The 18,208-nt window shown below is 32.7% G+C and overlaps 1 protein-coding gene and 1 long non-coding RNA gene across 9 annotated transcripts in view; one reads left to right on the top strand and one right to left on the bottom strand.

Moving 5' to 3' along the window:
- Positions 1–18,208, top strand: part of znf385b (zinc finger protein 385B) — a 299,871-nt gene that overhangs the window by 7,230 nt on the left and 274,433 nt on the right. For 2 of the 8 annotated variants that reach the window (XM_087266086.1, XM_087266087.1), the window contains exon 2: positions 4,508–4,586. The exons of the other annotated variants lie outside the window; for them this stretch is intronic. The gene's annotated coding sequence lies outside the window, so the exon portion shown is untranslated. The remainder of the gene's footprint in view (positions 1–4,507; positions 4,587–18,208) is intronic. 8 annotated transcript variants of the gene reach the window in all.
- The window catches only part of LOC147835389 (uncharacterized), a 170,000-nt gene that overhangs the window by 125,375 nt on the left and 26,417 nt on the right, over positions 1–18,208 (bottom strand). The window lies entirely within an intron of this gene.

Genomic DNA, 18,208 nt, shown 5'->3' with positions numbered 1-18,208 from the left:
AACACAAAATATGTGTAAAATAAGAAGCAAAACTGTAAATAATATAAAATTAAATAGTTAAGTTTATTAAGACAGTTTTGTGGTCTACTCAAAGTCAAGGCACTTCAGATTCAAGTTTGTATGCTAATATTAGCAGTAAATGCCTTTTAATGACAAAAGCAAGCCTGTTACCTTCATTCACCAAGCACATGTAAGGCAAGGCAAGTTTATTTATATAGCACATTTCATACACAGTGGCAATTCAAAGTGCTTTACATAAACAAGAATAAAAAAAGACAAGTATAAGAAAATAAAACAAACAAACAATAGAAATGATTAAAAACAGAAAAAAAAACAGATTAAAATGTGTTAAAACAGGTTATAAAAGAATCAAAAAAAGAAAAAGACATAATAGTGCGATCGGTCGGATGTAGCACAGTGCACATTCAGTAAAGGCACAGCTAAACTGATGTGTTTTCAGTCTGAGTGTGCCTAATGTTGGAGCACATCTGATCATTTCTGGAAGCTGATTCCAGCAGCAAGGGGCATAGTAGCTGAAAACATGCACTTGACTGACATGTTTGATCTTTTGCAGAATCTTGTTCATAATTCAGCATTATTCAAATCAAGTTAAAAGAGGTTCAACTTGCATCTTATAAACCTTCATATGTTTATTTAGTAGGGCACACACACATGAATGGTTAATTAAGCACTTAATGAATGCAGGGTTCCACACAGTTCATCAAATCATTTAAGTTTAATTAATTTGTCTCCAAAAAATTTTGAGCTCATTCTAAATAAGTTGTTTAAACAAATATTTTTTGAGTAAAGGTTTTGTCACGTTTATTATCAACACCAATAATGCAATTTGCTAAAAGTTTATTTAAAATATTGATTACGTTTACATGTACATCAGTAATTGAGTGAATTGCCTTGAGACAATAATATGATTACATGAGTTACATGAGTTGCTTTTTGAATGTTCTGTTCATGATCATGTTTTATATGTTATAGCACAGTATTCAATTAACGTCATTGCGTCACCACGCTATCCACATTTCCTCTGGAGTTTCATGTAATTTCGGGTGTTTTTTTTTCTTTTTTCTTTTTACTTTAAAAGCAGTTTGGCAGTTTCACATTCATTCAAGAACATTTTGTTTATGCCCTCCGTGACAAACAAGATATAGGATGCGAGTATGAACTGCTGGAAGAGTGTTGTTTTAATGGAATTTGATACTGCACACTGTATGAGAAAAAACCTCAGCATTTCACTATGCAGGTGTCTGGTATTATACTGACTCAGCAGGTGCAGAGAATCGTGTCAAACAGCCATGTGTGTATGGACTATCCTGTCTAAATGTGGCGCAAATACTACATGGTGTAATAGTTTGATTGTGGTGTTGACACATCTGTAATGCTCTTCAATAATGCCACTAAAATCAGCATACTCCACATGTAATAATTAATAATTAATTAATAATAATTAATAATTAAATAAATAAATTAAATTAAATTAAATGTATTAAAATCAGATGTTGGTGTCTATGTAAACGTTCTCAATGACTTCTTATTATGAAACCTTAATATAGCAAAGCATTACATTCAAATGAATCTTTTAAATCATAAAAGATTTGCCAGCCTTTAATCTCTCGCATATTATTTCTTCCTGAGTTTCCATTAAGTTGAATAAATCTGAACCGTTGCTTTATGAAACGCTGATCTTTTATGGAAGTAAAGAGAGCTCCCTAATTCAGCTTTGAGATTGTACTTCAGCTCAGCACTAAATTGTAACCCAGAGCTCTAAAATGTTCACAGGGCTGTTATTATACCTGCTGTCTCCATCAGAAGAAAATGGTGCTGGTGATGTGCGCTTGCTTTCTCAATAAGTGTGGAGAAGCTCTTGTGGAGAGTACAATCAAAGAGCTGCCTTTCTGTTCAATGGTGTTTCTTTGCATGCTGTTTAATATCTGTCGTTAATCAAACTCATAAATCCTCACATGCTTTTAGTTGTAAAATCCAGAGAGGAAGCATTATATGAACAATGTTTATCCACTTGAGCTTCACATATGCGTGTACATGTGTATATATTTATTTATTCATTCATTTTTCTTTGGCTTGGTCGCTGATTTATCAGTTGTCACCACAGTGGAATGAACCGCCAAGTTCTCTGGCATATATATATATATATATATATATATATATATATATATATATATATATATATATATATATATATATATATATATATATATATATATATATTTATTTATTTTTTTTACGCAACAGATGCCCTTCCAGCCACAACGTGTGTATATATTGAAGACAAAATTAGCAGCCCTCCTGGAAAATTTGTATTATTTTTCAAATATATAACAACCCTGAGCTCGCAGATAATTGAGCCCAGGCTTCCTGCCTGGTCAATGGGCATGTAAGGCAGTACGAGATCAGGTTGTTCTCGAGAGTTCCCAGTGGTAAAGGAAGAGAGGGTGGATTCTTCGAAAAACAAAGATGAGGATGTATTCTTAGTCTTACTATTTAAAGTAAGTTTGGAATGATCCGATTGGCTTACTAATGATTACACATGAAGGACCAGCTGCGATCAATCATATCACATGCTCCTCTCAAAATTAGCATGTGAAACTTCACTTAAAAAATAAACTTTTGTCTTTGCCATGATGAAATTACATAATATTTGACTTATAATTTGTTCTGTTGCCAATAAAACAATAGAAAGTAATAAATAAAAAGTAAAGGGCGATAATAATATTGAACTTTTTTTATTTTAATATATATTTAAATATTCCATTTTTAATACAGACAAATGAAGAGTATGTTAACACACGTTATGGGATCAAAATCTTGCCAAATATATCACAGTCTCTGATAGAAAAATAATAAGCATATGCAAAAAAAAATAATGCAACATTTTGTCTAAAATGATAACATGCAAATATGCAGAATAGGAAACAATGAGGTTGCGGACCAAAAACATGAATTAAAATTGCAGATGCTTTTAGAATTAAATTGCACAAAACTGAAATCTGGATTTAAAATGTTTGCTAATTGCAAACAAAATCAGTTTTTCCTGCTCATATTTAAATGTTTTATGTGCTTGCGGTCTTTTCTACTTCGCTCTTATTCCCACATTTTGCACTCATTAGCGATGTTTCTATCCAAAAATGCTAATTAACTTTATGCGCAAAACTGTAATATGGCAAAAGATGTGTGAATAAAGCAGCGTTTCCATCCAACAAGTCAAAAGAGAACAAAATCGTCACTTCATGATTATCTGGCACTGAAAATCAACCGTAAAAATGGAATTTGCTTCTGTTGGGAGAAGCTGCATGAATCTTTTGTTCATTTAATAAATGACTTGAGCCTCAGAAAGCAATCCTGACACACAATGAATGTGTGGTGGTGTTTGAAGGCGTGAGATGCTAAGCACAGATGCTCTTGACCGTTCTGGAGGTAATTAATAATATAATAACACTAATACTGAAATGGTTAAGGCGTTTTAGAATGACCAAAACAACATTTCAGATCTTTTACAATGTGCTCAGCCTGCTGGTGTGTTCATTCACACACATTTTTATCATCACATCATCTCTTATAACAAAATCACATGACCTTTTTTAATCATCATACTGGAATTTGTTCCATAAAAGTGTTTCCATTGTGGTTTCTTTTCTTATCGAATGATAAGTTTATCCTACTCTGTTATGAGCATATATCTTTTATGTGCATTTTCAAAATGTTAGCGCATCTTGGTGTTTCTATTAACCATTTTTTATACACGTATCCAAAATGCGCATAAAAATAGGTGGATGGAAATGTAGCCATTGTTTCAACACAATCTCAAATCTCACAATTTAAAATGTTCTGATTTAGTAGCTAATTTGTATAAATTCGTACGATCTCATTTGTACAAAGTAGTACGATTTGCTTTCCTTGTGAGATCAGGCTGGTTGTTTGTGCATTAGAATTGTACACACAATTGAGTAAATTATTATTTTTTTTTTATATTACGCGCTTTTTTTTTTTTTTTTTTTTTTTTTTTTGATCCACGAACCCGTTACATTTGCCTGCATTTTGATCCCATACTCTTTCTCCAGACTAAAAAATATAATAGGAAATGGTATCATTTGCAAGATCTGTTAAGCATAACCTAAGAAATATTTTAAAATAATAAAAAATTCACAGAAGGGCTTATAATTTTGTTTTATATAAATGTATGTGCATCCCGAATCACAGCAGTGCTGATATACAGCCATATCCAACACAATCTCATGGCAGTTCGTAACTTTTTATTTATTGGCTAATTCGTATGAATTCGTATGATCTCATTTGTACACGATGAATTTGATGTACAACATGATTTGCTTATCCCCCAATGACGGTTGGTTTTAGGCGTGGGTTTAGGTGCCACGCCTTCTTTTTAAATACGTACATTTTTGCACAAGTGAACTTGTACGAATTTGTACAAATTAGCCACTAAACTGATACAACATAAAATTGTGTTTCCTCGCAGGTCTACTCGAGTGATGCATTGCTCATATGTAAACGCAAGGTGAATGAGATGCAGTTTCATAGATGCCTGTTTGAGAAAGGTCAGAGCAGTTTGAAGATATTCAAAGTCAGCAAGAATATCTTGCAAATGACACTTATTTCCTCTAAGCTGGTGTGTAATTTTTTTGTTGTGAATAAGTATGTTTTACTGAATTTTACTTATTTGTTATTACCCAGCAAACAATTTTGTGTTTAGTAGACGTCTAATAGACATATAAACGTAGACAGCTTGGCTAAAACAAGGCTAAACTTGGGCTGTCAGTGAAAATCTAATAGACATCTAAGAATAGCCCAAAACTTGTAGAGTCGTCAAATAGGCAGACTTTATATGTGTAGTCGTTCAGTTCTGTTTTGATGACTAGTCTAGTTTTGATCTATATTTAAACATCTTTTAGATTTTCCTTGACAGCCCATAGTTGTTTTTTGCAGCTTATGTTTGGATGTCTATAAGACATCTATTAGACATCTTTTAAAAACAAAACATGCTTCTGGGTAATTGGTTTAATTTAAATATGATGTCATTTGAGTGGCTAGTTGCCGTCATCCTTATTCTGGATCTCACATCTGGATTTGACAATGACATGAGGATTTAAATGTACAAGTCACAGCTTTCAAGTAGCAATGAAACTTCTTGGGGGGATTAAGACAGTGTGTGTTATTTTGAATGAACTATATGCAGATAAATGGCTTGCCTGTAGCAATTAAAGTCTGCTTCAAGTAAAAAAATGAAATCAAGTTTGATCCTTTTTTAATTTTTCTTTTAAGGTTCCAGCTCTTATTGTGCATGATTCATGTTATTTAAGATAACTGTGTGTTTTTATCATCTTTTTTTCAGTTACTCCACTTTTCTGATTCCTCATACATTTAACCACTTTCATTACTGTTAAGGTACTTTGAATAAAGAAATGGTTTCATTGATTCAGCAGGGAAGGACACATTCATTTATTCATTATTCATATACATTTATCATGATTGAAAGTAAAACTTTTTATATTTTTACACAGGTTTTCTGATTAAATTAAATGCTGGTGACTGTATTCATCAAAATCCTGAAAAAGGTGTTGCTATTTCCATAAAAATCTTTGGCAGCACTCCAATTTAATCATTGATAACTTTAAGCTGTGGAAATCAGTGTATTAAACTGATTTCTGAAGGATCACACTGTGAAGCATTCTTAACGATGCTAAAAATTCACATTCGCTTTTAAAATACTGATGTCACGTTAAAACACACACAGCAAATATTATGATTTATTAATACATTTCTGAAATGTATCGCATTGTGTCAATAAAATTGATTGCAAAGGCAAATAGCTACATGAGCTTGTAGTTTGTTGTGTTGCGATCATTGGAAAATGAGTCACAGCGTTTGCACTGTAATAAATAATATCCGGCAATCCTGCAAATTATTGCTGTTTCAGTAAAGATGTTTGGCAGCACACCATTTTTAGTTTTGTTAAATCGTCAACTTGGAATTATAAGGTTCTATTTGCATTCTGAATGATTTTGAGATATTGAGCTTCAAAGTTTTTGCATTCCATATAGCAAACAATATGTGTGTAACATTTGTTTTTTTAATAAACAGCCCTAAAATGTAAACAACTTAAAAAAAACATCACATAATATAAATAAGTTGTCATTTAATGAGAATATGTCAATAACTAATTTTTGACAAAAATGTCAGATAGAACCATATAATTCTTAGGTGACGAACTATAAGCTGTGGAAATCAGTGTAATAAATTGATTTCTGAAGAATCACGATGAAGCATTCAAGACGAAAGTAATGATGCTGAAAATTCAGATTTGCTGTATAAGAATATTAATAAATGGCACTTTAAAAGCAGCCAATATTATGACTTATTATGCCCCATATAGCAGTGTTCTCCCATGGACACTTCCACGCAAATACTGTTTGTGCTTATTTTTCCATATTTACCCTATATCAGTTGCAGACCATGCATTGCGCATTATCTACAGTACACAAATCCACATGGACTGTTCTCACATGCATGTTACTGTTTACCTCCTGAGTTGTTGTTGTTTTTTTGTAATCTGTCTCCAGACACAGACTGGTTTGTTATCTTTTTCATGTGGTGCACAAAAGCCTCACTGCCGTGCCACAGTAAAGGCTGGTTTTGTGGGATACTGTAGCTTGTCCCCTGCAGCTGTGAGATGCCTGTATAGGTGACTGGTAATTAGTCCCATTCTGTCTGCCATGATTTATGGAGCTCACCATCAAGCGTGAATGTGATCCATGAGCCAAAGAGGCAGTCGTTCTACACACGTGCGCAGTTAGGAGTTTATATTTTAGCACAATTATTTGAGAACAATCTAAAAACAATAATGGATGTATTTGAAATGATCAAACTGTATGTATGTGATCTTTTTGGATTGAAATATTACTGCCACTTTTTTATTTATCAATGTCAATTTGTATCAGCGTTACTGATGTGACGTTTGCAGTAAAATCTCAAAACATAGAAAGTATATGTTAACATCATATTGAAACTTCTGTTTATAATTTCCAAAACAACTAACCACAGAGTTATGGAAGCAGAAAAATATCAATCTGTTAACATTCTTTATAGGCAGCACGATGGGACAATGGGGAGCATGATCGCCTTACAGCACGAAGGTTGCTGGTTCGAGCACCGACTGGATCGGTTGGCATTTCTGTGTGGAGTTTGCATGTTCTCCCCGTGTTCGCGTTTCCCAGTCAGTGAATTGAATATGCTAAATTGGCTGTAGTTTATGTGAATGTAAGAGTGAATGGGTGTTTCCCGGTGTTGGGTTGTGGTTGGAAGGGCATCTGCTTTGTAAAACATATGCTGGATAAATTTGCGGTTCATTATGCTGTGGTGACACCTGAATAATAAAGGGACTAAGCCGAAAAGAAAATGAATAAATGAATGAAAACATTCTTTATATTTTAAATGAAGAAAATAAACGTGCTTTATAGATGTGACCAGAAAAGTTTGCTAGTTTGCAATCTTTGCAGAAACATGCTTTGCAGTAATTCTGTGAATTAAACTGCACAACCCAAAATAAATAAGGCTAATCAAAAAGATAAGAGTTGGCACTCTATAGAACAAAAAGTGTTTGGATTTCATTTTTGTATTTATAAAGGAAAAAGCTTCGTTATAGATGTGGCAGATGTGAAGTTGCCACTTGTGTGACTTTGGAAAATCAAATATAATTATTTGAAAACATTGACTCTGAGTGAAATTTTAATTTGAGTGGAATTTCATGGCAAGGTTGACAATTTGCATGGAATTGCTTCATAATGTCTTACTGATTGGGACTTGAGAGTATGACCAAAAACACTTTTATTTACTTATTTATTTATTTTATTATTTTTTTTATTTGTGTATTTATTATTTTTTGTTTTTGTTGGCATATTTGATTTTTTTTTTCCTTTTTAACAGCGGCAGATATTTCTGCATGGTAGCAAAATTCAGAACTCAGTATTTTGTATTCATTTTCTTTAGTCGTATTGTTTCATTTAATAGTTGGATGTATTTTATTTTGAAATTCACTGCCAGTGCAGTAGTGTGCACGAAAATCTCAGATCCCAAGTTTTACACGTACACCCCTCACAGATCTGTTTCAAATAAATATATTCTATAGGATGTTTTATAATATTATATTTGTGTATATACATTAGGCATGGGTCGATGTACGTTTCTGACAGTATGATAACCTTGGATACAAATATCAAGGTTTTACAGCATCATGGTATTGTGATTACTGCTCTAAAATGAGTTCTTTTTAAATGTCTGGGTAAAAAAAAACTACTTTTTTCTCCATTGAACACAAAATATTTTATTTTAGGAAACATTTATAATACTTTGGAACAGTAAACATGTCAGACAGATTTCTTTACAAGTCATATAAAAAACTAAAACCTTACATATACCTTATGAACGGTATTAAAGAAAGTTTTAGCAGTTTTAAAAGCTTGACTTTTCCAAACCAATTACCATCCTATGCTTAATATACATTTATATTAGCTGAAATTAATCTAACAAAAAAGTAAGACCAGAGTTAAAAAAAATTTGTATACCCAAATTAATATTTTGGGGAAAAAATATGAAATAACATTTTAATAAACAGGGAATATTAAGAGAAACATTAACAACTACAACAAGAACAACAAAAAAGGTAAAATTTTATCATTTGTCTTTTTTTGCAATATCTTGTTTGAATTTAAATGTATCATCTTTCTATTCCGAAAGATGTTTGGTTACCAAACTCTTATTTTAATTAATATAACCGTTAAATAAAACAATTTTGTTTAAACCCACCAAAATATATTGGCTATATTCACTAAGGAATGGACAAAAATGGTCATTTTTATAAAGGGGTGTGCTCATTCCTGCCCATTACTGTAAAACTCATTTTTCAGAAGCAAAATAAAACAATATTTCTTTTTCTGCAGTGAATTTCTTCATTTCTTTGGCTTAAAATCTCTAAAATGCCTTCGATTATGTCAATAAAATTGATCAAAGGCAAATGGCAACATGCACATGTAGTTAGCAGTGAAAATGAATGAATCAGAGTTTACACTCGTACAAAAAATTATGAATGAAATTTTTTTATTTTTTATTTTGTGATACATCTGGCACATTTATTTTTCATAGTATAAAGCAGTGCAATATTTGACACATTTCTGCTGTCACTCAGTATATATCCTGCCTTCTCGTAATGTCCCAGTAATGTCTATTAACATATGTCTCAGTTGGTCTAATAGTCATTTGTCACTGTGTCGCTTTACTACCGAGACTCTTTTGCCTGCTAAATTATATAAAAACTCATTTGCCGTTAAGGTCACGACTGCTTAGGAGTGATATGCAATTGTGGCATGATGTCTAACGTGACCTGAATTAGCATTCATATTACTGCCAATACACACATGCGCATACGTAGTACGTATACCTCCGTTATTGTGTGCGTAGCTCCTTTGACCTTACATTTATTTTTACTGACGGAAAAGCCCGGGAGGAGGCTGCTGCTCCTTGCTGGGTGTGGAATGGGGCAGAAATAAATTGCCTCCACATCTCCTACGTCTCTGTGGAGTTTAACGAATGATAACATAGCTGGGAAACTAGGATATTGGGAAGGTCAGTTAGTTCTGGTAATTAGCAGGAGGGATGAAGATGGAAGGTGAACAAGGGATTGGGCAAAGATTCCTCTTTTTAGGGGATAATGAATCTCTCTTCCTTTTTTTTTTTTTTAAGACAGGTCTGGTGGATGCTTTGAGGGACTTAAAATCATATGATTGGGAAATCCTCACAAAATCTTTACAGAATAGAGCAATAATATGCTTAATTAATTAAAATAATTATTTTATCCACAGAGAGATGCGTTATTGATAAGCTGTAAACCTTTTAAAAGCTTTTATTACAGTGCACTCTTTACAAAAATATTAATTATTATTAAATAATTAAATGTTTACTTTAGTTTTACTATTATTTTCATTCATAGTTTCATTCAGTTTCACCAGTTTTAATCATATTTACTATATTTTGTATTTCTTTAATATTTGATGTAATTCAGTAATTCATTAATTAATTTTCTTTTCGACTTAGTCCATTTATTAATCTTGGGTCGCCACTGCGGAATAAACCGCCAACTCATCCAGCACATGTTTTAAGCAGCGGATGCCCTTCCAACTGCAACCCATCTCTGGTAACATTTTATGTAATATTGTTATTTAAATTCAGTTTTATTCAGTGTTATAATATTTTATTTAAATTCAAGTCTATTATTTCATTCAAATGCTTTCTGTAAAATGCAGTAGCAAAGTGTTAATATGAAGGTATTTTCATTTTCTTTGATAAATGTTTTTTTAACAATTTTGAATTTTGCTTTAGATTTGTTTTTTTTTTTTGTTTTTTTTTCACACATACATTTTTTCATTTTTTTCGTTTTTAAATATTCCCCAAATGATGTTTAACAGAGCAAGGAAATTTTCACAGTATGTCTGATAATATTTTTTCTTCTGGAGAAAGTCTTTTTTGTTTTATTTCGGCTAGAATAAAAGCAGTTTTTAGTTTTTTTTTTTTTTTTTCACTTTTTTGGGACCTTTTTAAATTACCTTTAAGGTAATTTTTTTTTGATAGTCTACAGAACAAACTATGATTATACAATAACTTGCTTAATAACCCTTACCTGCCTAATTAATCTAGTTAAGCCTTTAAATGTCACTTTAAGCTGTATAGAAGAGTCTTGAAAAATATCTAGTAAAATATTATTTACTGTCATTATGGCAAAGATAAAAAAATCAGTTATTAAAGGTGAGTTATTAAAACTATTATGTTTAGAAATGTTTTGAAACAATCTTCCCTCAGTTAAACAGAAATTGGGGAAAAAAATAAACAGGGGCGCAAATAATTCAGGGGCACTAATAATTCAGGGGGGCTAATAATTCTGACTTCAACTGTACAAACATGCAGTACTTAAAAGGCACCTATTTACCCCTTTTTCAAGATGTGTCAAGAATGTGTCCATAAAGTTTTAGCACAAAATACCCATCAGATTATTTATTATAGCCTCCAGAATCTGCCCATTTTGTTGTCTGCATATATTGTAGTGGTTGTTGTAGCCTGTGGCTTTAAATGAAAATGAGCTGCTTTTCCCGGTCCGTTGTTCCCACATGCTTGTCTGCTTCTCAGCATGCCTTTCATCAGATAGAAAGCACAGTGACAGACGCAGACTCGTCTGAAGCTGAAATAAAGCTCTTTAGTCTAAAATACCAAGTAAGTTTATTTGATGTGGTGGAGTTTATTCAAGCCTTTCTGAAATGATGAGTCTCGCACAAATGTAATTTGCAGTACACTCACATATTAGCATTTACTGACACTATGCAGCTGTGGTGATTTATAGCGGTTAAGAATTACATTGATTTTATTGCCTTTATTACAAACATGCTGTTTTAAAAACATTTTAAACTTTTAAAACTTATAAAAATAACAGAGTTGGTAGAAATATTTGAATCCCAGATGTTCTGTGAACGTCTATACATGTTATTATAGAAACATGGCACCTGTCAGTCAATTTGGTGGGTGGGGAAAACCGCACTCCTACGTCACTATGAGACTGGTTGTGTTTGTATCACTCCAGTATGACTGTAGACACACTATACACACATCTGTCCAAACAGCTTACAAAAGTTGATTTTTATCATAGGTGTCCTTCAAAGTACAAATGAAATCAACATTTATCATGATTTTGATTAAAGCTCACCTTGCTAGTTTTGTCATGAAATATTCATCTGTGCATGTCATTAAGAAAAAATAGTTTGCCCATGTAATCTAAAATTAAAATCTGAAAATGCACTTCCTGTTTGTTTCTCAGGTAAATTTTCAGATTGTCTCAGAGGTATTGGGCGGAGCCAATATACTTAACCACACCTCTCCAACTGTCAGTTTTGACAACAAACAGAAATATTGAGCATGATGTGTCCCTGAAACCCATTTCTTGATCTTTCTGAATGAAATGCCCACGTTACTACATCCAATAAGCTTGCGGTAGAAAAAAAAGCCACGCCCACAGTTTTCTCATGTAATATCCTGTTTTTTTATCTCCGTCACAATATATATATATATATATATATATATATATATATATATATATATATATATATAATATACTCATTTTAGGACTGATTTTTCATTTCATTCATTTTGGCTGATTTAGTTTAAGGTAGGGATGTCCCGATCAGGTTATTTTGCCCTCTAGCCCGAGTCATTTGATTTTGAGTATCTACCGAAACTGGATCCAATACTTCTATAAAACATAAAAAAAATTAAGAAAAGCAGAGAAACGGATCTAGGATGTTCCTTATTTTTATTTAATTCACCTTATTTTAACACTCAACAACTCTGTTCACAAACAGAGCACTTCTGAGAGGTAGCTTGAACAATCAAATAATAAATAACATTAGTTCTTCACTTTTGGACTTTAGTGCAACAGTAAATATAAAAACAAATCTATTGTAAAAACAAATAGCTCCTCAACTTAAAATACCCGACAGGCAATCCCAAGTTTACATATCTCACAGTTTGCTATGGCAATGTTGTTGTCATTAACTATAATACCTTCAGACCGCAGCCATACTCTCGCTTCCCACTTCAAGCTGCTTCCGTGTTCCACTTTGCCGGCATTTAACCAATAGCATCTCTGCTACAAAGTGATGTCATGCTGCAACCATTGCTATTTTTGTCTGAAGTCAAGAAAGAGCTCTAACTCTGTGCCACCGCATAACTATAGATGTGTTAAAAAATAATGACAATATATAAATATACATATATATTCGAGTCCTGATCAGAAGGTTAGAGTCTGATCGACTCTAAAACCATGTGATCGGGCCTGATTTTCAATTATGTGATCAGATCTGGACATCCCTAGTTTGAGGCTTAGAAGATTATAAATTAAAAAAAAATAAAATCATATGGAGCAAATGAGCAGGGAAAATGCTTCGAGAATCCAGGGCTGCTGAAAAGTGTGCCTGGTGTTTGTGCTGTATAAAGCACATGCTCCTTGAATATTTCATTGTGTTTCCGTGTGATCTCACCCTGCCGCTGCCTCTGCTCCCAAACCCCCATCTGGATGTCCCAATGTGCATCTTTCTTTTAACAACCATTAAGCTCCTCTGATTCCTTCGTCTTTTTACTTGGTTCTTGCTTACCAGAATCACAATCTGCACTACTTACTGGGGTCCCACCAAGCTGATGCTAATTTAGCCGATACTTGCTTGTTAAAAACCCCAGTTTGTCGCGTGTGTTTATCTTTGTAACATAGCTGTGAGAATTCACAGCATGATCCAATGCCAAGAGACGGATGTGATGGGTGTCATGAGAGAACAGCACAAGGACTGAGGTGACATTATGTTCCCCAAAGAGAGGCGAATGGTGTCTTTTGCATTATGAAATGCAGCACAAAAAAGATGACAATGAATTTACAAGCTCAGTGGGAGGTTTTGCATTGCAGATGCATTAATGTCTATCATGTCCTTACTGCAGAAGTGCCGTGGATGCTGCCAAAATGTATGTAATCTGACAGCAAAACCGAATATTCACTGAGAAAAAATGCAGGGTGAGACTTGATTTTTATGCAGAGGGAACTGATCAGATTGCGGAAAGTGGCTGTTTTGTGCCAAGACGAAGCCACGTGTGGAGCTAGAACATTAAGGGGCTCATGACAAAACCTAAAAAAGACTGCTATTTGATAGGGAAGGTTACTTTGTGTTAATGTTTTAGTAAGATTCAATGTTATGAGCTAGGGGTGTAACATATCACTATTGATCCGTGATTCGTACGGGTCACAACCCAACCGAAAACGCATGTGACCTGCGGATTAATATATATTTTTAAAACTTGTAGATTAATTCTAAATTTTAAATGATCGCAGAGAGATCGCCTCTCACGTCATTCAAATCACATATATAAAGGAATTCAGGCTTTCCTGTAAAATATAATGATCATGGAAGAAGTTGTGGTAGGTTATTTGGAAAGTTGTGGGTTTCTTAGGTTATTAAAGGTGTTCATTCATTTCCTTGTCAGCTTTATTAATCCGGGGTCGCCACAGCGGAATGAACAGCGAACTAATCCAGGAAGTTTTTACGCAGCGGATGCCCTTCCTGCCGAAACCCATCTCTGGGAATCATCCACACAATCATTCACACACACACACACACTCATACACTAGGCACAATTTAGCCCAATTCACCTGTACCGCATGTCTTTGGACTGTGGGGGCAACCGGAGCACCCGGAGGAAACCCACGCAAAGGCAGGGAGAACACGCAAACTCCACACAGAAACGCCAACTGTGCCGAGATTCGAACCAGCGTCCCTGCGACCTTCTTGCTGTGAGGCGACAGCACTACCTACTGCGCCACTGCCTCGCCTTATTAAAGGTGTTTTCTGTCAATATTTGTTTAGCCTGCATCAATGATTTCATTTTAACCTGCCTGATTAGTCATTAAAAGATAGGGATTTAAACCCCAATGCAACATAAATGATAAATGATGGTGATTTGCATACGTTTAGTAATCCTTCGAATCGCTGCATTCAAATCTGAATTTGAAAAACGCAAATATCAAGAAAGAAATTTAAGTCTTTAGTCTTTTGAGTTAGTAATGAAATTATAGACTGTCAAATAACATAAGTAATGGGAAAACAGTTTATAGTTTAGATAAAACCACTGATGTTTATGTTAAAGATTAAAATCACCATTATATGCATTTAATGATGCTTAAAAATGTAAGTTGTAGGCAGCAATTACATTATTTAACCAATAGATGGCAAAAAGCAGCCATCAAATATATGCCACTGAATAATTCTTAAAAAATGACACATCTAGCAATGAAATATGAAGTTTCATGTCTGAATAACTGAATCATTTATTGAAAATGAGACTAAAAATAAATGTGGGTTGGTGAAAAAAAAAAAAAGTCTTCATCAACAGTAGTAACAGTGAATTTTTAACAGGACTCAATCACTTCACTTTATTTTTAATAAAATTTGTTTTCAAAATGATTGATGTAATGAGGATTTTTCTTGGGTCACAAATGGACTTCAGTGGTTGCTGACAAACAATTCCACTGCAGTGCTGCTGACAATATTGTGCATTCAAGGTTAAATAAATGGCTTGTTTCATTAACCTGTTAACTTGTAGATAGGCACCAGTAATTCTGTTTATTAAAAATTAAATTGACACTGATTAAAAAAAAAAAAAAAAAAGGTTATATGAACCAAATAAATCTAAGTTGGCACATCACAGATCCAAAAAATAGCTAAATATATTCTCACTACTGGTGACATTCTGAGTTTAGGTGTTCTAAATGAACACTTTCCATTATATACCCTCAACATAATGTCACATGATTGCCCACGTGATAAAAAAACAAACAAACACCAAAACAGAAATATTTAGCTCTAATATAACATGGTTCAACTTACTGTATAAGTCCTTATAAATCATTATTAGAGGATATGGTGAATATCAGAATCTTCATTAGAAGATAAAATGTTCAATATATCAAACTAATATACTTCACGTTTTGTAAGAAAATTATTATTATCAAACTCTTATTTTGACTGCTTCAATTTCATAATATTGGATAGTCTAATATTGAATAGTCAAAAATGAACATTTAAACTTAATAAAATAGGAAGTAAGCTATATATAACCTACCGTATATATACATGCACAAAAAAATCTTGTGCACATGTAATCTGAGTACTAAAGTGTTGTCAGTTATATGGTAACCTCAATTTTTTTTTTTAATAATAATATATATTTTTCTCCACAAAACGAAGTGATGTGAACATAAAGGAATGATAAACGTGTGACAAATGTCTCTTATATTGTCTGATTCACATTTGTGGCTGGAGGGCACCCCTTTTGCAATCCCAAATGTGACTCATATAAATCATGCATTCCTTATGTTGACAGACAAAACCAGTTACGCCTATGGCTGAACACAATGTGCACATTTTGAGTGATGAAATATAAAGACAGAATACACGATTGCTTTAAATCATCTTGTTTCAGTTGCATTTATAATATAATATGATAACTGACAGAGTCTATCACAAAATAATGTAAATAATTATTTCTGCCTCTGTCACTTGAAGAGCCAAATGGATCCAGTTTACTGTTACACAAGGATTTTCATTCTCTTTATTTGTAACACGACAAATGAGAGTTTACAGTAAAAACACCACATTTTGACACTTATTTCATGTATTTGATCATTTAGGTATGCATCTTAAGCTAAAAAATTACTTTACATGTTTGTTCTGCTCTGGCTAAGGCTGAGCGCTTCCACATAACAGAACACATTCTCTATCATACTTTTAAAAACATGAATAAATCTAATAAATCAAGTCTGCCCCATTCTGCAAAAGCCACGTTACACGATTTTACTGATTTCCACAATAAATTGGGTTTTGTGGTGGAACAAATGCAGACTGCTGGAAATGGGGTGAGATATGATGCAATAATAATTTTAGCTCAATTAATGTTTTTTTTATAATTGTTAGAAGCTGAAATCGAAATTAAACTTTTAGTTTTACAGGCCTAATTTTCAATGCAGGAAAATAATCTGCTGATATTTTTGCATTTGTAGATAGGTCTTAGAAATTTGGCAACATTTCTGGCAAGGTACTGAAAAGTTCTACAACAATATATTTTTTTAAACAAACAATAGCTTTTCCAAACAGAAAAAAATCTAGTTGCCAAACATTCAGTATTGAAAAAAAAAAAAAACCAACATTTACAAAATGCAATGTCCCTTCAATGTGTAATCCTTTATTATAATAATAATACTAATAATAATGATAATAATAATAATAACAATAATAATAACAATAATAATAATTATTATAATTGTTATCATTATTATTATTATTATTATTATTATTATTATTATTATAATTATGTTTATTATCATTGTTATTATTATTATTATTATTATTATTATTATTATTATTATTATTATAATTGTTTATTATCATTGTTATCATTATTATTATTATTATTATTATGTTATCATTGTTATCATTATTATTATTATTATTATTATTATAATTATGTTTATTATCATTGTTATCATTATTATTATTATTATTAAGGTTTTTCACGTTTTATTCGGGTAAGGCTGGCCGATAATTAACCTATATAACCCTATCAAAATTATAATTAATTATATGATATAAAAATTAAGAAAAACATTGTCATTTAAAGATCCAATTTAACATGCTCTATTTATAATTGCACACTAGACTTTAACAATAATAGTATAAATGACACAGTTAAAGTAAACTTGTAATGACTGTTAAAAAGGGGAACTTTTTCAAGATGATTTGTATTTCTCAATAAACATGCATTAAGAGGTTTATTCATTTTTGTTTTATGTCATATCAGTTCATATAAATGACTCACATTAGGCTAGTGGGTTGTATTTTATTGCTTTATTTGTGTGGGGTCGCTGCATGTTATTTTCCCCTCATTTCATTTCATTTTAAAGAGCGCAACATTTCTCTGAGTTCTCCTCTGCTTGCTGCATGCCGTTTGTGTATTTCTATTGGAATGCAGGAGAAACTACGGGAGCCAAGAGGGAAGCGTAAAGTGTAGTGAAAACAGACTTTATTCAAACAAATCGATGTGAGCTTTACACTCAAGTAAATCGATAAAATCAATTTATCGCCCAGCCCTAGGATAGGGCAGTGGAGGTTACAGAAAGGAAAGCACTGGGAGCAAAGAGAAGGGAAGGGTCAGCAAAAAGACCTTGAGCCGGGAATCGAACTCTGTTTGCTGCGAGGACCACAGTGCTATATGTTGGCGCACTTAACCACTAGGATATTGGCACTGAGTTCAATGTGTAATCTTAGCATAAATAAAGGCTCGTATACACCGGGATACTTTTAGTTTGCGTTTATTGTCATTTTGTGTTTTTCAGGATTCAAACCCAAGTGATTTTATTTATTTATTTATTTATTAGTTTTTAATTTTATCTATTTATTTAATTTTAATTTTTTCCCATTGGCGTCAAGCAGAAGAGTATGGAAAATCAATTCTTGACGTTAGATGGCGCTACAAAATTAAAGCTTCTGACACCCGCTTGTAACGTAGAAGAAGACAGAAGGTTGACTCG

Source organism: Danio rerio, chromosome 9, assembly GCF_052040795.2.
Source record: "Danio rerio strain M-AB ecotype USA chromosome 9, GRCz13ab, whole genome shotgun sequence".
NCBI classification, from domain to species: Eukaryota; Metazoa; Chordata; class Actinopteri; order Cypriniformes; family Danionidae; genus Danio; species Danio rerio.
Note: the sequence above shows the minus strand (reverse complement) of the source record. Positions and strands in the feature narration are given on the sequence as shown.